A 23,593-nucleotide genomic window follows, 5' to 3' on the forward strand; every position below is an offset into this window, starting at 1 on the left:
AGATGAACTGCAATATCAGTCTTGCAAAATATGTACATGATTTGCTTAGCACTATATCTGTATCAAAGGAAATGCAAAACTACTGAAGTCCAATCTGCATAATTGGTGAACCATTTTATCCTCCTATGCAACAATAACATGGGCTGTCTCTTGCTTCTGCACACCAGCTTTCATTTCAGATTGACTGCCCCTTGATAATGATTGGCAGTAGGTATCTGTTCCCATAACTGTCTTTCCCAGCCTCCAAGTATATTTCCATATAAATTTGCCTATCCCTTCTTGTTCATGCCTCCTATGATAGTAACCTTCATAATAGTATATTACCTTTCATATTGAAGTCTTAAACAATACATACACCATGATGTGAGTAAGTCTGCCCTAGTGAGAATGTATTAAGTTGCTCTATTTGCTATCTCTTTCTGGAAACCTACTTTCCTGTCACATATTGATAATCATATAGATATCAATTTCCATAAGTAACTCTGGCTATTAGCATTTAAAACTGCTATCAGTGCTTTTATCTCTATTGCTTCTGTTTTGTAACTCAGCTGCTGCTGAGTGAATGGCAAAAGTGGCTATTTACAATATCATCTATTGTATCATCTATTTGGTCCCAAGAGAAACTCCATTTTCCAACACAGATGACATAACAATGTAGTTTAATTTCAAATATGAATGAGAAAATCATTCAGTCGTTACCAGATTTGTTTGTTAGAAGTATTTTTAGACGTCTCAATTTTCTTTCACCTGCATAGGTGGTAATGAACGGAGAAATCAATGAAACATGGTCATGTCATTTTGCTTTGTTTGCTTTGCTATGACGACATATTATAGGCCACTTATTTTTTTGTGGAACAGTTCCTGCATGTCTGGAAATCTTGCATTGTAGCATTAAGACACGCTAAAAGACACCACTAACACTTCAGGTTATGGATGAAATCCAGGAACAATTGCAGCAAAGGAAAGCAGTCACACACTAAATAATGGTATATTCAACAATGAGTGAGGACGTCAGTAGCAGTGACTAGAAGATGACTCGTGGCACAATGGACAAGGTAAGGCACTTTGAAGATAAGTGTGTATGCTACACAGCTCCAGCTCCACACAGAGGGAAGGCAAACTGAGGCAGGTCCTGAGCACGCCACACCTGAAAAGATGTAAGCATAAACCCAACCTTTGTATAACTGAAGTGAAATTGGTTTCGAAGCAGGTACTGTAAGGGGTCATATTGACTATTTATAGCACAGTAAATTAGTCATTTTATCTCAATCAGCATACCTGAGCCTTGAGTCTCATGACTCATATGCTATGGAATAGAAGGGAAAATATGGAAAGCCCAGTATTCCTGTCACTGCCAAAGTGTCAGTTGTTTAAAGCCAACTTGGAAAGGGGCCTTAACATAAGAAAATTAAGTGAAAAAGAATGTTATAAACCAGCCTTCTTATGCCAGACTCCATGCAAGTAGAATGAGTAATAGTAAATTACTACATTTTGGCTTAAGTCTTTGTTTTATTAAAGGTCTGTTTTTTGAAAAACGTCAGAACCACTAAAATGGATGTATGGACAGTGCTTCCAAGAGAAAAAGTATTATCCTGAGAAATTATGTAGAGGTAGCTGCTGCATTAATATACATGCATTTCACAGCTCTCTTTAGGAAAAATTAGCCTTATCCCAAAGGGACCATCACTAAACATAATTTATTCTGTCCTTTGCTACATCCTGACTTGCCCTTGAGAAGACATTTCCCATTAAGCAAAAGTAAACTTAGCTCATGTATGTTAGGTATCTGATGTTGACTATTCCCAGTAAAAGACCAACAAATTAATTTTAAACTCTCAATATTGATTGGTGGTGTGAACTTTAACATATCTATCCTTATATTTTTCTTAACAGAATGAAATAATTTAACCAAAACCGAATAAGCTCTAAAAGAAGGTAAGAAAGCAGTTTGTGAAAAAGAATTTATATTACTTTCATTGTACTTAATTTATCTATCTTATGCCTCTTTCCTTTGGTTGTTCACTACTTTGGGGATTTTTTAATTTATTTTATTTTGTGCTTAAAAGGAGCTGTGGCTGAAAGTAATAATTCAATATACCATCAACAATACGAAAATGTATAGTTTTCTTAATAGTAATACCTAAAATGCACAGAGGTTTTTTGCTTATTAGTTAATTTTAAATAGTGAAAAGTAATTAACAGAAATCATCTAGTGTTTTTCAACTTAAGAAACTAAAATACAAAGAGTTCAAGTGGTTTTTCCAAGGCCTCACAGCAAATCCACACCAGAACTGCAAATTATTCTTTAAACTTAGATGTAAACTGTAATGAAAAAAATGAAGATACTGTAAAAGGGGAATCCCAGTTTGCCTAGCTGAGAAGTACATAGCCTGATATTTGTAGTAGATTTTAATTTGTGACCTAGTTGCTATCAGTCCTATGTAATTACATACACCCCTTAATGAAAAGGGCTCCACATGAATCCAAGATGAAATAATCATGCACAAATGAACACTCTGAGCTTCTTTTTAAACTTTTGAAGAAATTGCCCCTAACCACCTATAGGTAGAGAAGGAAAAAATCCCTTAGTAACCAGCATTTAGTAACTACTTTGAGGCTGTACCAACTTACAAGTGATTGTCTTTAGTTAAAATCTGGTGTGTATTTTTAACCATTCACATTTGTATTGAAAGAAAGGATAGTGTGCTGAGCAGAGTGTTTTGGGCATGTAGTGATTACTTATCCACCTTTATTGAAATCTTAATACAAAGCTTTAAAATGCCATTTAACTGTCAACATACACAAAGCAGGGCTGGGTTGAGAGTGTGGAGTGCATGTGGGAAAGATTGCGTTCATAAATATGACAGCCAGAGAGGTAGTTGAGATTTGGTAGTGGACCTATCCACAGTTATGTGCTTCTCATCAAATAACTGGGATCCTAAGTCTTATTGAGCATTGGTAATGGGAAAGACATAAACTAGTCCTTTAAATCTAGCCATCCATTTTTCTAGTAAATTTGCCTTAGTGTGTTTACATGTGGATAACAAGAAAGTTCTAGTTAGAGGGCACAGAGTCTTTTGTCTTCTCATAAAAATCATGTTATATGTGAAAAACCTGCTAATAACTATTTTCATCTCTATTAGCAGACCTGCTTGCCAGTTCTGCTGAGTTCATAAAATGACCCCAAATATTTTGATGTATATACATTTTTAATTGGGAGAGGAATAAGTAAAAAAAAAAAAGGAAGTTTTCAGAAAGAATTAAACTCCTAATTGTAAAGGACCAGCAGATGTTTTTCATCTAGTTTCACCTTCCCAAAAAAGAATTTTCTGAAAAGAATGTATATGTAAAGATGATGCTATATAAAGGCGCTTATTTTTCTTTTCCCCAAATTGTACCCTCTCTCCAAATTTGGTTTTATAACTAGTGCTGCTATTGCTGCTATTATGTTTTAACATGGATCTTCAAACCCCCATTTTAAGTTTCTTTTTTCATCAAACTGTTCAAAATAGAATACTCTTACAAGAAAGACAAATTTGTTTCATAACTGAGACATGTTACAGCTGGTTGGGAGTATATCTACCTGATGATTTAGATATTGACAAAAACCATTATTTTTTACCAAGATATCTGTGTGTGTCTCTCTAAAAAAAAAATTCAGTAGTGATGATGTTTGGATAATGTGTTGTCATAGTATCTGTCTCTGAACCCCCAAAAATGTATTTTTCAAAAAATGGAAATAATCATGGGCTGGATTTAATATAAGGACAGGAATAAAAATAACTGTCTTGTGATGTTGTGTCTACCTAGCTTACAGGTTTGATAATTCCCAGGTATCAATATACATTTTATTTTCTAGAATGGTTATGCACTCTCTGAACTCTCAAAATAATATGTCAAGTACCCAAGGCTCAGTAGACCTTGATCTACATAAATACTAGCTGGAATTTTCTAAAAGTACTTTCATTAAAATTAAACAGTGACTTCTTTTGCATTGATGGGTCTATGACTGATAGCCCTGAAATTCATGTCACAAATAAATGATTGGCCCTTCAACTATTTCACATGTACTTAGAGACAGGCAAATGTGATATATTGCCTCCACAGACATCTCAATGAACATAATCATGATATCACAATATATCATGTTACACTTGTGTATGTTTTGGTCACATAATTTACCTTCGGCAGTGTGAGGATTAACAGGACTGAATTATATGGATGCTGCATAGAACAGTTTGGGTGCATTATGCTGATGCTTAGACTTTAAAATGTTAATATTGCAAATGAAAGGTACACTTTGTGTATCATAAATCTGAGTGTCTATTCTTCCTGTGTACTCAATAAATACACTTCTCATCAACTTTTAATTATGCTGTTTGCATTATTCTGTCCTGAAGAGGGTAACACTCTGTAAATCATCCACTTCTAATGTACACTACAGCATAAGTTTAGTTAATTAAACCATATATTTTATTAGTACTTGCACTTCCATCTTGTAAAACTGCTGAGAAAAAAATAGAGAGAGGTTTTTATTTATTATAGCTGGATTTAAGATGGCATTACAAAAGTTTAACAGGGTTAGATGTGAATATTGCTGTTGCCTGTAGCTTACTCACAAATATTCAGTCTCAAAAACGTATTGTCTACCTATTGCTACAAGAGTGGAAAACTTCTTGAACATATTGATGTTCCCACAGAACCACTTCAGTGTATTTAACAGTTGGTATAATCAGAACTGAATCAAGTATATGCTTGTCCATTTACATAATTTGTTATGTTAAATCACCAAGAGATTGGTGTAATAAAATTCATGGTTAGTGGATTTAGGAGATCCTTTGTATTCTTATCTTTGATTTTCCATTTTTTTATTGGATCCAGATTTCAAAGAACAGCTTTCAAAGAAGAGCCATTTTATGGTTCAGTGCAGGTGAGGAGTCATCCCAAGGGATGCCATGACATATATGAAAAACAGTAGTAAGATGCTGTGTGACAAAATCACAGAATATGCTGAAATGGAAGGGACCCACAAGGATGATCGAGTCCAACTCTCAGCCCTGCACAGGACCATCCCCAAGAGTCACACCATGTGCCTGAGAGTATCATCCAAATGCTTCTTGAACTCTGTCAGCCTTGGTGCTGTGACTACTTCCCTGGGGAGCCTGTTCCGGTGCCCAACCACCCTCTGGCTGAAGAACCTTTTCCTAATATCCAACCTAAACCTCCCATGACACAACTTCAGGCCATTTCCTTAAATGGGAAGTGTAAGCACTTACCTTAGCATCTATAACTCTGAAGATGAAAGCCATCTTTGGGTAGAGTCACTAGTTTTTTTCTGTTCAAATTAAAAAAAATAAACAAACAAAAAAATAAATAAAATCATTTTAACTTCAAGGTACAAGAGCCCAGAGAAAGAATTTGACTTTAAGAATGTTTCTAGAAAGAATTTGACTTTAAGAATGTTTCTAGTTTACATAAAGACACTATCATAGTGAGAAAGATGATTCTAAACTAAACGCCTAGAATGACTTAGCACTTACCACCCCAGCTTTAATGGCTAAATAAAATTTTTTAAGAGGGATTCTATCTACAGAATGGTTTGAAGTTAAAAGTATATTCAGGATTGTCTTCCTTGAAGCCAACTAAACTTGCTCTACCTGTGGTCTGGAGCTATATAGTGCACTCAGTTGGAAGTACAACACTGCTGAATAAGAGGGAGTGTTAAATTTTTCTCAGTAGATGTTATTTTCCTTATTTCAAAAGAATATTAGGAAAACAGTCTGAAAAAAATGGCAACTTCCTAACATCAAATTACAATAGTTTTAATTGCAAGAAAAAACAAATAAAATATAAAAAGACCTCTCAAGGAACAGCAAACCCAAGAGGACAGCGTTCAAGATAGTAGTTAGTGTGATGTAGAAATCAAATTATTAGGATCAAGGTTATGGACTGTTTTCCTCACTCTATTTTTGTTGCTGACCATTCACATGATTTCAGGATAGCCGATTACATACAAAATGGGAGATAGGAGTTAAAAAGTAATCCTTTTCTTGAAAGTAAGAAGGAAAGGACAAAGCAATTTTCAGCCCTATGTAATGAAGTCTAAGAGATCAAGAGTAAGCAATTACTTAAAATATGCTCATTTTGAGTGTGCCTGCCCTGTAGATTAAGGCAGTGCAGATGTTTGTGTCGTAAAATATAAAACCACAGGCTTGTTGATAGAGCCCTCTTACCTCTAGCACAAATCACTAGGTATGGACTTACACATGATGTAATTAATACTCTTAATTTGCACTTGAAATTGATAAGGACTTTGGTATTAAGATATTAATCAATGTTTCTTGACTACTGTCTGTATTGTCATGTAGGATGGTTTCAATTAAGAGTTAAACCAAATGAGAGAGGCTCCTTTCCCACTTGTAATTCTGTTCTATTCTTTTTCTCTGTTGACACAACTGCCTCAACACTTACAAGGAAAGTCATGGCCTGGCACCACTGGTTAAAAGACAGAGACATTAGCTGGGTTCTTCCATGCTTGTTTGATTTTTGCACAAAATGCGTATTTTTAGTTCATTAGGTGTCATGAAAGCCCAAGGACTCAAAAAAAGAAAAGGGAAAACTATGGTTGTTTGCAGCAAAAGCACATAGAAAACTGGTGAGTTTTAGGGAAGCTTTTAAATGCGTGTGAGGAACTGCACCTCCTTAGGAATATGGGCAGGATTTGGTTCAATCTAAAACAGTATAGGAAGGTGGTTTTTTTGTTAAGAGGAAAGAAAACTTCTTTTTCTTTTTACTACTGAGAGGCAGTTAAGAACCCTGTATACTTTTTATGCCCCTCAGGGTGACTGTGTTTTATTGATGGAGTGGACTCTTCTCTAACCCCAACATACCCTGTGCTGTGGCTAACATCAGCCTGGCCTGGAGCTCTGAGTCAACGTGCCTGGCTTTAAACCCAAACAGCAGCACTGCAACTTGCTGCATCTGTGACATTTACTCACATTATTATCACCAGCCAGAGAGGGTCACAGGAGAGAGGATCTGCTTTTCTTGTGACTACAGGGAGTGGGGCCACCGTGCCCCCAGAGGCAGGCATTGCCTCTGTAATGGATGCCAGCTGGCCAGGGCTATGTAGTGAAGTTCTGCAGTCACAGAGAACCTACAGCTTTGATTCTGTGGGTGTAGGGTCGGTGTGATGGGGTCGGTGATACTGAAGTGTAGGTTGCAGGCTGAAGTAAACTGATACTTGGAAACAAACCTCTGCAAAGCAGATCCATATCCTCTCTCTCATCAGTATGTACAAGTTCTGTTCCATCGTCAGGGGCGTTTTCAATATGTTTTAAATATATTTTCTTCCTACAGACTGAAATTGTTTGAAACGCTTCAAGAAAAGTGATTTCCTTTTTAAAGTGACTGGGATGTCTTGAAATGCCAGAGTTCCACTCAGAGCGATGACAGCTGGCAATGTCTGCTGGGACTGTGCTTGCACCACGGCAAGGGCTCAGTAAGCCCTGTGGATCACCATGTGCCGGGAGCATCAGGCTTTGCTCTGAACACAGGGGCTCAGGGTTACCACTTAAACAATGAGATTTTCTCTCTATCATTCCTCCACATACGTATGAGCACATTTATTATTTGTATCAGCAGAGCTGTGATTTGCGGAGCTGGGGAAAGTGAGACTGAGGAGTTAAGTCCTAACGGGGATTGCAGGGCCTCAGCTGGAAAATCTCCACAAGCTTGGAGCAATCAAATGCAGCTGAGGCCAATTTAAAACGAAACAAAACAACAACAACAAAAATCTGTTCTCAGGGCAGGGGGATTTGCAGAACTGTTGCTGAACAATAGGTCTCACAGTATAAAAGACTTACTCAGAAGTTACTCGCTTTTAAGCACGTTAAGGTATGTGGTGAGTAGGATGCCTGCATGTGTGAGCAAATGCTGAGTGATGTTTCAATAAGAAACCCAAAAATGAACAGGTAACATCAGAGGAATTTTTCATTGTTTAGGCAGAGTGCCATCTGATATTTCTTAACAGTGGTTATTTTCTGACCCTGCCATGCATAAAACCTGAAGGACAGATGAGGAAAGAACCTCTATCCTTTACCCCCCCTCCAAAATATGTAGTTCCTCTGACCAGTGAAGCACTCTTGCTTTATATTGTTTAGGATGTTGAAATTCAGATTTTTTTTTTAATTTGTTATTTAAACTCCCTTATAAATATTGCAAGTAACTCAGAATTGCATTTAGTAGCTTTCTTATGAGTAGTTACTGTATTTAGGATTTGACATCTGGTAGGTTGAAATAAGTCATGTAAATAAATGGATAAGCACTTTTTTTTTCTATTAAGTATATCTACCAGAACTAGCATATTTATGTCAATATTCATGGCTAAGTGCCTTTTAATCCTCAGTGCTATACTTATTTAAAATTTGCCACTTCTGCCTGCACTAATGTCAATAGACTGATTTGTTAGATCTATGTAAAGTGTGTAGTAAATCTTTACACTAAATTTTAACTGCTCCTTTCAGCAGTTTAAAAAAAGTTTCAACATTTTCTTTGCAGGGGAGACACTTGTGTTATTTGCATTTGTTTTACTTTTTCTCTGCTTCCAAGTGGGATATGATAAGTCTCAAATATTACCAGTTGTATCACACCATCTTACACTAACTTAAAATGCCCTGCATATATCTGGTGTCGTTGCAGAAGAGAATTCAAATTTGAATATCACAGTAATTGTACTCTAAAGAAATCTACATGCTTGATTAAATTAAAATTTCTGTTCTATGTCTTTTTTTTTTAAATAAGGAAAACCTCATGCTATATTCATTCAAAGCTTTCTGAAGCTTTGTTTTTCCTTAGAAGATGTCCTAGATTTTATTCTTTAATGTTGTTCCTGATTTATTGAATGTCCATGTTTCCCTGGATAGTACCATCTTTTGAGTTATACATCATTGGAGTGACTCATTCTGATGATGTATTGCATTAATACATCATCAAAGCGCCTTGCTCTGCTGTTGCACTAATGATATGTTAGTATAATACATCATCAGAGTGAACTGCACTGATGATGTATTACTTAGATGGTGATGGCATTCCGTGAAGAAAAGGTTGAGGAGCAGGTTCAATACAGTCACAGGAGAAAAATTAGTCAATACAGAGTATAACTGTTTCCACGGTACTGATGCTGATACTAAATTAGCACCATAGCCCCTGATCTGTACCCTTGCAGAAACACTGAGACATGCATTATCCCCAAAAGAGGAATGAATTCAGAACACTCAGCTAAAGGATTTTGCAGAAGAGAGGAGAGGTGTAACTATACATATCACTGGGAAGCTAAAGGTTATATATATAGCTATAATTACTGGCTACCAAGAGATCGAATGAATCAAACAAGGCCAAAACAGGACAAAAGTCTAGATATGTTCAGAAGCTACCTCTCTGTTGGAGAATGTGACACACAGAGAGATGGAGATATAAATGTGCAGTTTGAATTAAAACATCTGCCACTTAGAAATCTCCTATAGAGATATTAAAATATTCTGAGGCATATAGGAAGGCTATGCCATAGTATTTTTTTTTAACTTTTAATTACATGTTTTCTAGTCATGCTATGTCACAGGCAGAACACCAGTGTCTCAGTGCTGTGTGCTCTCTCATGAGCTCCATGTACACTCAGCAACAAAATTTCCAAGTTGTGTGCACAGCTGATATATATATATAGAAATTAAAAGATCTTAAAACTTTCAGTCTTCAAGTTGCTTAAAATTGTGTTTGTCAGAGACTAGAAGGAGAAAATTAGGTATGTGCATGTAAGGCTGGAAATCTTGAAAAGTCTGACTGTATTATGTTGGTATATTTCTAAAACTGACATTTATATAAATCACAATTTCTTTTACATGCACATATCTCTCTCTTAGTTTGATCTCTGGACTAAGGTTCTGGTGTGGCTACCTTTTGGGTTCACTTTCCAGGAAGGTGGAGGAGAAAATAATGTTAAAATGTCAGGGTTGAAGAGAACAGAGAGAAAGTATTATACCCAGATTTATTTACTTAATACAAGGGATGGGCTGTGACATGCTTTCCTGCATGACAACAAAACATAACACAAGTACAGAAAAGAGTTGTGGCATGGTGTTCACGCCCCTGCAGATCTTGCAGGGATCTTCTCCCTCATTCTCCTAATTCCCTTCTTCATTTTTTCAGCTGCTTTCACCACTAGCTGTTTTGCAGCTAATGCCAGCTGGGCTTCACGTTCCACCGCTCTATGTGTGGAATGCCCCACCATTCCTGCCCTGCCCAGAGCCTGGCTGGGGCTTTCTCTGGGATGTGTGGGAGCAGGCAGGGCTGTAACTATGGCCACCCTTGGCAGGATGCTCTGTGCACAGCTTGCTGCTGCTCTCCTTGCCCCAGAACTCCACTGTGGCTGTGCTGGTAACACAATTAGCTCCCAGGCTGGGTAACTTTCATCTCGGAAACTGTGGGAAAAATCTTCTTTATGATCATCGTACAGGTGATTCCTACACTCACCATTGCCCTCATAGTCATCTTGGTGCCAGACCAAAAAAAAAAGAAAAGTAGAGCAGCTAACACTGCTTTTATCCACCCAGTCAGCTTTGAAGAGCAGTGATGTGGTGAGGGTGGAAGAGTGTGTGCCTGTGCCTCCTGACAGCATGAAGGGAACACTCTTGCCTGTCTCAGCAGTCTCCTCACAAAACTGTTTGAGGACTCCTGCTCCTGGCTGGTTCCTGTTGTGTCATATAAGCTTCCAAACCAGCCTTTCTTTCTACCATTTCTCTCCTGATCATCTGTCTTCTGCAACTTGCAGAAAGACAGAGTGAGAGTGGTTTAAGAGACTCTTCTGTTCTACTTTTTTTTTTTTTACTTCTCCCTTTTCTTCTATTCTATTTTTTTTTCACTTCTGTTCCAGCCCTTTCTTTGTATAGATGATTGCTTTAAACTTGTATTATGTGGTCAAGATACATTTTAGATGTGAGTTAGCCTTTAAAATAAACCATATTGTACCAGTCTTAAAAAGTCACAATACTTTGTGGCAATATTCCCAAGATATTTATCAATGCAGCAAGTCATTGTTTCTCATTATTTTCAAATATTGTTAGATTCTTCTCTCAGGGACTGAAATCACTGTTTCAAGCTTTTATTTGGAAATGAATACTTCAGAGTTACTCAATATTTCTATCACTACTTCAGGTATTTTCATAACAGCCCTTTTTTCTGATCCTTTAGAGTCCCTTTATAAGAAACAGAACAATAGAAAAGATTTTAAAAAGAAAATCAGGAAATTAGTGAACTTATTGTGTGTACGTGGATTTTTGTTGTTACTGTCAGACAAAGTAAATGTAGTGGTGTTCCATAAAACGCAGCAGAAACAACTGAAATATTTTTAAAATTATATTTTCAGTAATGTTTTCAGCATTCAGATTTAGTATCTGATTTGTCATGTTTTGTTTGTGGATTTGCACTAAAGTCAGATAATATTGCAAACACTAAGGCTTACTTAGGAAAATTGCAGATGCCATGAAAAGTAACCAGGTTCCCACTTGATATGTATAAAATATTACTTCTGCATCCTAATTAGGGGTAATGAATTTTAATAATGTAAGAACTAGAATATATCCTTTGGAATTGGACAAACTAAACCTTAGTTTTCAATGTGGCTCATACATATGTGTTTTGTTTCATCTAAGACAATCTGCCATAACATAGGACAAAACAAGATGTCCTAATTTTTTATAAATAAAGCTTGTTTTGGTTAAGATAGAAGCTGCCAATTGCAGAAATACACACGTTGTTCATAATTTATAAACAATAAACACTCCTTTTGGCAGACTGCCATGCAGTTCTTTTCTGCTCAAGGTCTAAACTGTGAATGAGAAATTATGTGAAAGTTAAAAATGGTACGGCTGAGGGACCTGGCAGGGTTTGAAGTGATATTGGTGCCCATCCAAATCCATGTTAGGCTCCGTTAGGATAGGCCAGTTCAAAGATGTAATACAACTTACTGGAAGTGGCTGTATCAATGAAATATCAAGTGAAATGTATAGTAGTCTAATTGCCATATGGTAATGACAGAATATCACTGAGGCTTTTCTCATTCCTGCTTTTAATATTATTGTGGAGATACAGATAAGCATCTGGATTTCAAATGGCTGAAACCTCAGTTAGCTTTATGTTTATAAGAGTGATGGTGGATAAAATGAACCTTTTTTGGGAAAAATATGGAGAGATTTAGGCATCAGACATGCCATAATTGGAAAACTGTTGGATGCTCATTGCTTTGAACATACAACTGGCCCTTTTGAAACAATTTGCTTTTCATCTCCAGCCTCCTCTGCCTGGTTTACTTACAGCTGTAGCTTGGGATCACCTCTGGAATTGTTTCCTTCTCCTCCTTGCCCTGTCAACACAAAGGGAATATCCTGTTGAAATGGGTACTCCAGTCTGCCTCATGTCATCTGAACATCACGCTCAGACTTTTGATGTGAGTAGTGGACTGGTTTTTCCTGCACTAGTAACCCAAACACTTACTTCTTCCCATGTTTTCAGAGGAGTGAAGGTACTAGAAACTCAGGCTTTTCCATTTACCTGAAAGCAGTCAGATTTGGGTGAGAGAACCTTCTTTTGAAAATGTATATACTTCTGTCAAATGCTATGAGAGCAGTGAGACATGTTGACCAATCTACACTGTAGATCTTCTGTAACGAGAACCAATGCTTTCAAGTTTTCCTGAGCTGGTTGGGTTTAAGCAAGCAGAGTATTTCCTTGCCTCCTCCAAGAATTTTCCTGGATATATTTCCTATAGCCCATTGCTACACTATAGTGATATATTAGCTTGACCTGTTTTTTTGACACAAAATTTGTTTGTCTCATCAGAAAGCATACACACAGTTTATTGAAGTATTTAGTATTTAGTGAATTCCTCTTAAGAGTTGTCTTTCAGTGAATTAAGAATCCAAACATTATTTTTGCAGTTTACCATCTCTATGCAGAATCAGTGCCTGCTACTCTCCTACATCTATAACCTAACCTCCTCTTCCTTTATAATCTGTATACTAGAATTGTAATTCTACATTGATCCAAAATCAACAAGCCCATTGATTTTTGTCATTCTACTTTTTCAGAAATGTTTTGTTACATTGACTAAAGACCTGAGCTGAAACTCACTGAAGTCAATGGAAGTCTTTCAGCTGACTCTTGACAAGCACTGGATCAAATTCTAAAATGCAACTCTTTCTACTAAAAAAAACAGCAGCAAAACTTTTTCAGATCATCAACAGATAAGTGCTGTAGGGAGAAAACCAAATTTGTGTGTATGCATGCATTGTCCCTCAGGAATGTTCCCCTAGAATTGCAGACAGCAGTATAATAAATCAATTATCTGATTAAAACAAAAATAATTAATATGCAATTATGACAGATGTCAGGCCAATTAATATGTAAATATTCATAAACCACCTGACAAATTGCACATATGCAAGAAGAAATCTTTAAATATGAACACCCCACTGTGTTTACTGAACATAAGGGCAGGATGTTTCTAATTTGGTCGGGGAAAATAACAACATGTATTTCAAAATAATTTTGTTTTCATTTATAAAATACACAGTCCCAAGAGTGAACAATGAGCTGTGATGTGTATAAATAAATAAAGTCTTTATGTGTCTCAGCACTCCAAAACTTAAAATGTTTACTAAAAATTGGCAGAACTAATATAAATCCAAGAGTCACTCAAGCTATAACATTAAAAAAATGTATACTTGTTCAGTTAAGGAGCTGCAGTTCTTCACCAAGCAATCAAGTTTCACTACTTAATGACTCATTAATTAGCAAACTGGGTTAATTGTTATATCCCCATCAATCATTAATTTTTTTCTTTCATTGATCACTTTGTTTACTTGTTAATTCATTGCATGTTAACCACCCATAACCAGATTTACACATTAACTACTTTTAAGGTAAACTAGCAAATTAATTTCTTTTCTGAGTTATTATTAGTTAATTCCCCTGGTAATTATTCACTAGCTTAATTATTTTTTACCTTATATTCATTATCTAATCTTCAGTTAATAATTGCACAAACTCTTTTCTTTGTTAATTTTTAATTAGACATTCTTATTAACCTCTAAATAACCCCACTACTAGCATATCTTTTCCCAACTTCAGTTTATAACTATGTATGGGTCTCATTGCCATGTGGCAGTAAATTAACCCTTCATTTGACAACTGTGTTAAATGTAACAGGCCGATGTCTGACCTGAACTAAATTATGTCTCCTTTACTGATGGTCATTCTGCTGTCAGAATGAAAGTGCTGCTCACAAATGGGTCATATTCAGTTTTTGAACAAAACACAGACACAGTAATTTCTATGACTCTTCTTGTCTCTTTATTTTTTTGAGAGTTTAAGACTGAAGTTTTCCCCCAGCTTTCCCAGAGTTCCAAAGGGGACTTCACAACTGTGGATATTAAGTTCAAAAGGAGGGCTTTTTTTTCAGTCAGAGATAAATTCCTTAAGAATATGTGGCAATACAGATGAATAGGAGGAACATTGTGAAGTCTCCAGGGCAAGAGAGTTTAATAAAAACTCTTCTGTCAAGACTTTTTTCTACAGAAGAGAAGGGGAATTCTCATGAATAACTAAATCCTTTTTTTTCTCCTAATTTAACAAATTTCATGATTCAATGGCTGGAGACCCATCCTGTTTTGTGGCATACTTGTGGCGATTTCTTCATCTGCACAGTATGGATCTTGCATAAACAGATATAACTATCTATAACTGGTTACAGTTTCTCTATTAAAATTTTCCTCTAGGAACACAGAATTTTCTCCAAGAAAGTAGCTATCAAAAGGTAGCTTTTACACTGTAGTAGATATAGGCCATACCAAAAAGTAGTACAAGTGCCCATACAGAGAAGGTAAATGCTTGATCCCTGTGAGGTACCTTGTCTTGTGAAGCAATCAGTTTGATTGGTGCAATGTAAAATGCTTTGCTATTTTTAAATGGCTGTATTTTTCTTTAATAATTTTCCACTCCACAAATGCTTTCTCCATGTTGTCTTCAAATTTCTTGTAGAAAAGAGTGTTGCGATTATATTTTCTCTATAGGGATAGATGACTTCTTAACAGGGACATTTCAGAGACATTGAGGTTTCAAAACACTGGTATTTATATTAAAGTTTACTTTTTTTTTAGCCAAAATAGTATGTTTCAAATGGGGTAAACGCGATTTCCTAAAATAAGAAAAAAATTACTAAGATGCTTACTTTCAGAGCTGGTGACTGACAAGAGAAGACAGAATGCAGCAGAAAATAAGGGAAGCGTGTTATATGTTAAACTCAATTGCTTGAAAATTTGTTATTTTAAATTTTTATCAATATTTTAATATTGTCACTACTGAATTTTGATAGAAAAACATAAGAATTTCTATTGCTTGCTAGCAATTTTATTTATTTATACATATATTTATGTAAATATTAAAAATAAATGTGTATCTATATATATTAGAGAGTGAGACAGATATGCATTTTCTTTTCCTCCACAAAACTAAAACCAGAAAAGTCTCCATAGTGTTTATAGCCATTTTGATATCAAAGCCAACTCGTGTAAAATTTAAAAAATATGATTTTTGACCATAACCTTTTCATTTCTTTGGGGAAGTAGAGTGGGAGCATGATGTTTGTGTCATGATGGATGTTCAGAGCAGAATGTGGTCTTAACATTTCACCCTTTTAATGAATAATATAATAAGCTTTTAGACTTTTCAGTGATTGGTTTTGCAAAGCAGTAATGTCATTCCTTGGTTCTGGTTTACATTAGTATCTACATCATGATGTGGACCTTCTTTTTTCTTTTTTCATAGTACTTTCTCTAATAAAGAATACCTTGTTTCAGTCAATAATATCACAGCAGAAGAAACAAATGAAAAGGAAGTCTCAGACATAATATATCTGAGTTAACAAAAAAAGACAAAGGTATATAAGATCATTTTCTAGAGAAGCAAACTAATTTGTTAAAAGCAAAGCACGCTCTGGGTTAGAGGTGTTGTTTACTAGTATCAGTTTGCTGAGCTTCTCTGCATAGAGACAAAAAACCTATTTTCAATATGGAAGACTGAATGTCTAGTCTTTGATTGAAAATGAGTGTGTGGCAGTAATTTGTAAAGCAAAGGGGTGGTGATAGGAGACAGCAATTTCCTTACCCTCATGCTTTCTGTGTGAGAGTTCAGAGTGGGTGTCTGGGTAAATGAAAAAGGGAATCATTAGCAGTTTCGAACTAGGAAATTAATTAAACTTTTTGGGTAAATAATTGGGACAATGCTGTCTGCTTGCTTCACTTCCATTAGACAAATATGATGTTTATATTGTACTTTATTTGCTTTTGGTTATTAAAGCCGTTTCTTAAACTGTTCAGGGAAAATTTTTCAAAAGAGCCTAAGTGATTGAGCATAAAGTAGTCCTGGATAACCTAAATACTTCAGAAAAAACTTGTGTGACTTTAATTACTTCTAAAGTGCTGATGCAATGTATTAAGGTGCTAAATGTTATATATAGCAATTTGATAGTCTTATCTGGTGTTGGTCTTCCATTTCTTAACAACTGGCTAATCAAAATGTGAAGTGCGGTATTTACCTTCAACACCCAGCAGCAGTCCCATCCACATCATCTGGATGTTTGTCACAAAGATCTTTTAAATATTCAGGAGAGAAATCCCTGTATGCCTACATGTTAACTATGACTTCACCTCGGTGTCCAAGACATCTCTTGGCAGGGAAAAAATCTGTTAAAGAACCTTTAAAACCATGCATGTGATTAAGTGCAGATCTAATGACTATGCAAGAAATTACTTTCATGGGCTTAAAGATATTTCTTTTTGAAGGTAAAACAAACCATGAAATTAGATGATAACAAGGTTGAGATTTATAAATTTAATCCCTTTGAGGCAAATCTCTGGGTGAATTATAGTCAGAGGAAACTGTCTTAAGATAGCCAATATAACTAGCATAAAAGGGGGTGGGGGGGGGAACCCTCCTTAACAAGTTAGAAACTAATGAAATTACTTGAGAAATACAGCCTTTGGTTATGAAGGTAAATCCATAAACAGCCCTATGGGCAAAAAGGAGCTAATTAAAAATTTTTGTAAAAGGAAATAAAAACAGGGAAGTGAATAAACAGATGAAAATCAAAAGAGAGAGGTGAATTCCATCTGTGGCCACATGCATCAAAGGGCAATATAAAACCAGGTTGTTAAAATTGAAACTGGTTTGATAGGTAGAAAGCCAATACTTTGTTGCAATCATTCCTCTGCTATTTGCAAGTTGTCTGCAAGCAGCTCCTTCAATCTTTTAACATGCAATTGTTTTAAAGCAGTGTTTTGATTTTCTAGTGAGCCTGTTTTTTCTTAAACTCTTGTTTCAGATTTTTGTGACACATTTTTTGATATTGTCAAGTTTTCTGTCTCTATCAAAAAAGCTTAGAACTTGGATAAGACTTTACTGGATCTGCACGTCATGAAAAAAAAAATCTTGTGAAGCTTTTTTCCAGGGGAACAGAAGCTATAGATAAGCATTTCTTCTTGTTAGCTTAGCCTAGGTGGTATTTCAGGGCCAACTTGCTGTATCTACTGCTTCTTTTTAACTCCAATATATATGTCTCTATTTCAATAGCTTTCCTCTGGTAATGAATCTCCCCACACCATCCTAAAATGTCATCCCCTGTACTACACTATGGCATTTTTAAGCAAGTAAACCTCAACACATCTTTGATGTCATAGACTGAGTGCCCACAGATTGTTACTCTTCCTTTACAGATTCTTTTCCCTTACATGGTCCTAAGACATAAACCAGTTTTCTCAATATGTGTTGGAAAATATAGCCTTAGTGTGTTGGTCTTGTTCTCCCAGTTCAAGGAGATGGACAAAGTGGCATTTCAGTATTGTCACAGGCAAGGACTACAGCTAAAAAGAGGAACTGGGCTTATTTACATTGGTGTTATTCATATCTTTCCAAAAGCTGTTTGGGTTTGCTATCAGGTTTCTCTGGTGTGCTATTGCTCTAGATTATGAAATCTTAATTATGGAATTTTAGCCATCTGCTGTTAAAATATCTAGTAATATATTCAGGTCTTCATTTTATCCTTATCTACAAGGTTTTATGCATAGCTTAGGAACCAATAGTGTGTTTATCTCATTATTTATTGCTTCATTTAATAGTTGACAAAAGAAATATCTTATCACCCTAATCCAAGTCAAATAATTTCTGAGGCTACAATATCATGAGAGTTTAGTACTGAACATTGTTTTACTAGTGATACAGAACTGCCTTTATTGGTACCATTACTGATTGTAGAATGCTCTTCATGACAATTAAGATATTCACATGTTTATTTTTGAGTGATTGATTTCACATCTGGAAAGTGTAACTTATATGATATGTGCCTGTAAAAATAATAAAGATTATAAAAATAATTCTGGGCTGAAATGTTTCTCATATTGCTTTAGTTTCTGGGAACAATAAGAGAAATATTATTTACATCATTGCAAAGGAAGGTTATAAAAATGAAAAAATAATATAAATTACTATTTATATTACTTATGTATATTACATGACTATGCATTGAGGTATGCTCAGAAGTTTTTTTTTTTATTTGTTTTGTCTAAACTATTAGAGTTACAATCAAATAAAGAGCACCAAACCTGGAGTGGTATACCTGATGACATATTTCCTTGGTAATTAGTTGCACCTGGAATAGAAGACTGCTATGAAACTGAGTACCTACAGGTGTTGTTAGTAAGTCTGAAAGTGTTCAGCTTCTAAAATGTAAAATGTTCTCTTACTTGAGTAAGAGAGGTAGGTGTCAATTAAGCTAGAAAGTTTTTGTATATCAAGTCATGGTCAGACAGGTAAAATAAAATGCCTGGCACAAGCTACACATGAAAGCCTGAAAGAAAAGCCATTGCATATGATTATTCTTATTGAAGTTTGTTGCAAAAAATAAAATTAAGAAAATTATATTTTTGTATTAAGTGGAATTATTTTGATAATTAGGCCATTATTTATTTTTTGGGCATATCTGAGAAAACTGATTAGACAAATCCTATTGATAATTGTTTAAAGATTTTTAGAAAGGTAGAAGTCAAAAATTACATATTGGTGTACAATATACAGCTGTAGACTGAATTTATTAAAGACTGCTAAAACTACACTTTATTATTATGAGATACAGAAATAAAAGAGCTACTATATTACATTTTGGGCTGTAAGTCTGAGAGTCAGATTTGAGCTAATAGGTGCTGTTAGTTAATTTAGTTGGTCTTAAGAGTTCAAGGCAGACAGATATTATGCACTCTTGCTACACCATTCCTTCATGTATCTTTGGGTTCAGTGACCAATATTTTTTCTAATTGGATCAAAGCAATCTGCAGCAAATGGCTGGGTAGCATGAATTTATATAAATTTCCCCAAAATATTTTTGGTGTAAAAAACATATTCATTGAAATTAAAATATATTTTAATTTCATTAATTTAATTTCATTCATTCATTAATTTCATTCATTTCATTCTGATTTGCTACTTTAAAGAGATGGCAGTTTTCTAGATGCAACTCTTAAAAATAGCCAAATTAAAATTCTACTTGATTTTATTTTCTGTTTCAATATAGAAAACTGTGAATAAATTTATTAATATCAAAGGATATTAAAAAAAATATAAACTAGATTTCTATTTTTCAAATTTTTCTCACGTACTTTAACCTTTTTTCTTTTTTTTTTTTTTTAGGGGAAAAAAATATGTCTAAAATATGTCTAACCTGAAACAGATTGTGTTGTCTGTATGGGAACTTCCATAGATTTGATTAACACTACACTGTCAAGTCTTTGGGGTCAGGGCAGATTGTATTAGAAGCATGACAAGTAGTTAATGAATTTGCATTGACTAATCCATACAAAGCTAAAGATTTTTCTGTCAGGATTAATGTCCAAAAAGAGTAGGACACACTATTTGATACATTATCTTACACTGAATCATACTGTTATTGGACATAAGATTAAGGAACTATGTTATTTTGTCTTATTCCATAGCTATACAACTGGGTTTTGCTATGACACTGATGTATAGTCATTGCCTTAAGAATTCATTTAATCATCAATAATGTCCTGTTGTAATTCCTCTGTATATGGTATGTGTACTGGCAGCAACAGAAAAGTACTACGTGTTGCAAACATTCACTTTATAATTGTTCCTGCTGCATAGCCATTCAGAATGCAACATGGACTCAGAGATACTTGTTCCAAATTTTGATCTATGCCTTCAGTTTGAACAAAACTTCAAAGATGTGGTGATGAAACATTTTAACTTCAGATGCTGTCTAGATGTATTGTGATCAAAAGAGTTGCTGTTCCTTAAAATTGTAGTGGCCTAACTGAAATGAATACTCAGTGATTCTGTGAAATCTCAGGAGGAAGAATTTTGTGAAAAGAATTGCTGGAAAGCTTTTTCCAGGGAAACTAGGCATGTTGCTCTTGTCAAAATGGTAAGAAGACATAGGGTAAGCTCTGGGTTCTGAAGAAGAGAAGAGAATTAAGAAAGATGTGTTATAAAATTTCGAATAAAATTCCAGAGACTATGCAAAATAAGAAAGAGAATAAAGGTAGCATCCTTCTCATAAGGGGTGTCCATTTAAATACTAATGTAGAAATTACAGTCCACAATAACAGCAATAAATGCATGAAGGAAGCACAAGAGGGGAGAAATGGGACAAAATATTCTCCTTGTACATTTTCTTTGAGGTGATTATTTTGCTTATGACTAAACCACATAGAAATTTATTTTAAAAAAAAGTCTTGCAAATTCTTAGTTGGTATCTTCAGTAGATCCGGTTATCTGTATTATATATAGGAATGTCTGTGTAAATAAAGCCAAATTTACAAGCAACAAACCAAAGTGATTACTGTGTCCAAATTAAATATCAAGGCAAAATATATTTCTTAGCAAGGAAAAAGTTGATTTGGTTATTTTGTTTTGTTTCATTTTTATAGATTCTGTTTTGTTAAATATAGAAGAGAATAGCTTGATAATTCTTTAAGAATATTTATTTAGGAATATGTTTTAAAGATAAACATGAATTATGTAGATTACAAAATATCTTAACATTCAGGGTGAAAACAATTGGTTTACGATAGTTAAAATGAAAAGGGAGTTCAGTTTTCAGCAATGGTCCAAAAGAGTAGCATATTAGGATTTAGTAGGGAAAGATTAGAAAGCAAGCTGGGAAATTAAAATGCTGCTGTACAAATCCAAGTTATGCCTGTATTTTGAGCACTATGTACAGTGCTGATTTTTAAATTTAAAAAAGGTGATGTAGAAATTAGGGAAAGTGCAGGGAAAAAAAAGAAACATGGTCAATGTGGATGATGTAAGGGATGGAAACATTTCCATGTGAGCTAAAAGCTAAACTGAATGGGAATTTTCAATCTGTAATGAGGAAAATTAAAAAATATGCACAGAGAATAATGGGAAAAAAGCTTGTCAAGTTGTTCCACTCTCCCTACCAATATGAAACTAAAGTTGCAGCAAGTGAAAGTAATGGGTATAAACAAAAATTGTTTCTCTTCAGAAAGCAAACTTAAGCTGTGAAACTTCTTTGCCACAGGCCATTGTGACTTCTTAAAATATACACGGTTTTTAAAAACTACCTGATAGAAAGAAAGAAAAGTTCTTGGAATTCTATGAGGTCCAAAGATGACACATGTAGATCAGGGATTTGTTGGAGATTGTATGAGTGCAATGGAAAGATGTTTATGTTCTGTGTATTATTTTGTGAGAACTGGTAGTAGACAACTAAAAGAGTAGGCTTAGATAGTATGGAAAAACATCTATAATGAAGTCCCCTTGTTTTGTCTTGTTTTCCTCTTTTAGGAGATGGCTACATCTTTTATTTCAGCTGGTTAAGTTGCTCTTTGGGAAGTGTTTTTCTGTGGCCAAAGACTAGTTTGCTGCATATAAGGATTCATTGCACAGGAGATGCCTAACAACATCTAAAAAGCTTCAGTGGGCTCCATGCTGCTTACAAGTATCCAGAAGAATAATATGAAAATATAAAGGCTAAAAATTAGTTCATGAATAATATTGGCCTACAAGATAAGAGCCATGGAAGGTTGTAAATTAATATTTAGGGTGCATACTTCAAAAGTGGAGAATGCTAAATATGATTTACCTTGCTAGTAAAGGTGTTGGCTGTGTGGAATACATTCATCATTATCACCTATTATAGCCACCTCAAGATGAATGGCACAGGCTGACACCAACTGTTTGGTTCTGGAGGTGAATATGATCATAGACTTCTCATAAATAGTACTCATTCATGTCTCCAGTCTTCTTGGTTTTGATCAACTCTCTGCTGTAAATACCAGTTGCCTATTTCCATAACACATGGTACATCACGGTGCTTTTAAGTATTGTATTTAAGTGCTTTCTCAGCTGCTGCAGCTTTTTTGTCTGTGTACAGATCTCTGTAAGTTGGATAAATCAAATGGTAACTATCTTCAGAGTGAACTTCACCACTCCCATCACTCAAGAGTGTCCTTAGAATCTATTAAATGCACGAGCTCCTCAGTTTCTCTGTGGGATTAATCCATGCCAAATTTTGGCTCTCTTTATACTCTTTAGATATCAGTGTTGGGGATTTTTTTTTGTTTCACTCAATTGTTTGTTTACTTTGTGAAGTCATTGTTTGTGAACCTCTTTTTTCCTCTGCTATGCTTTTGACTTTTTGTGTTTAGTGGGTTCGATATTCAACTAAAATAATATTTTTTGCAGGTCTGGTGCAGTGGAAAGGAAGAGTCCAGCTTGCTTCACAACTCTTTTTTGCAGCTGCATTACTTCTTGATTTAATCAATAGCTGTTTAGCCACATAGACCATTGGTTAGAACACAGTTGTGAACATAGGGACAGATGGCTGTGGGTATTTTAAGTTCTTATTAGATTTAATTTAAATAGGGTGAGGCAATGAAATACTTCTCAAAACTGCATTTTTTTCTCTAGTTCCAGTCATTGCAATCACCTGTTAAGCTGGCTCATCAGTATGAGCCACGGTAAAAGTGTAGCAATGCAGAATGCAATCAGCTGTGGTTCATTAAATAAACGTCTTGAGGCTTTGCAGGTTGCTTTGTCATTAGAAAAAGCATCCTAACTAGGAAGCTAGTGCTGTCTTGGAACAGATGACAGCAAAGCTTGAAGGACCTTATTCAAGTCTTTTAGCAATTACCTGGATAAAGCTGGACCTACTTTGACATCAACACAAAAGTATTAGAAACCTCCCTAAAATCTTTCATTGCTGTTCTACCTTGCTAGTTTCATGTTGTGCCAGATTAGTGCCCCAGACGTTCAGGTCTGTTGTAGCAGGGAGGAAACTACAAACCTGTCATAACATGTAATGAGTTACAAAGTGTTCATTACAGAAGAGTTACTCTGTGTTTCAGCTCTCACCAGGCCGTGTGCCTGACTCTCCTGGGGTGCTTTTGTGGAAGTCTGCATTTGGCAACGAGGATAAACTATGAGAAGAGGCACGCAGGAAAGTTATGAG

At 35.3% G+C, this 23,593-nt stretch overlaps 1 long non-coding RNA gene across 1 annotated transcript; it reads left to right on the forward strand.

Moving 5' to 3' along the window:
• The first annotated feature begins 921 nt into the window (after window positions 1–921).
• LOC127477133 (uncharacterized) lies at window positions 922–23,592 on the forward strand. Its single transcript, XR_007906866.1, has 3 exons — window positions 922–1,055; window positions 1,894–1,935; window positions 23,490–23,592. It is a non-coding gene; the product is annotated as an uncharacterized LOC127477133 (long non-coding RNA).
• The last annotated feature ends 1 nt before the right edge of the window (window position 23,593 follows it).

This window comes from Manacus candei, unplaced genomic scaffold (assembly GCF_025592945.1).
Source record: "Manacus candei isolate 608988 ecotype Guabito, Panama unplaced genomic scaffold, ASM2559294v1 h1tg000050l, whole genome shotgun sequence".
NCBI lineage: Eukaryota > Metazoa > Chordata > Aves > Passeriformes > Pipridae > Manacus > Manacus candei.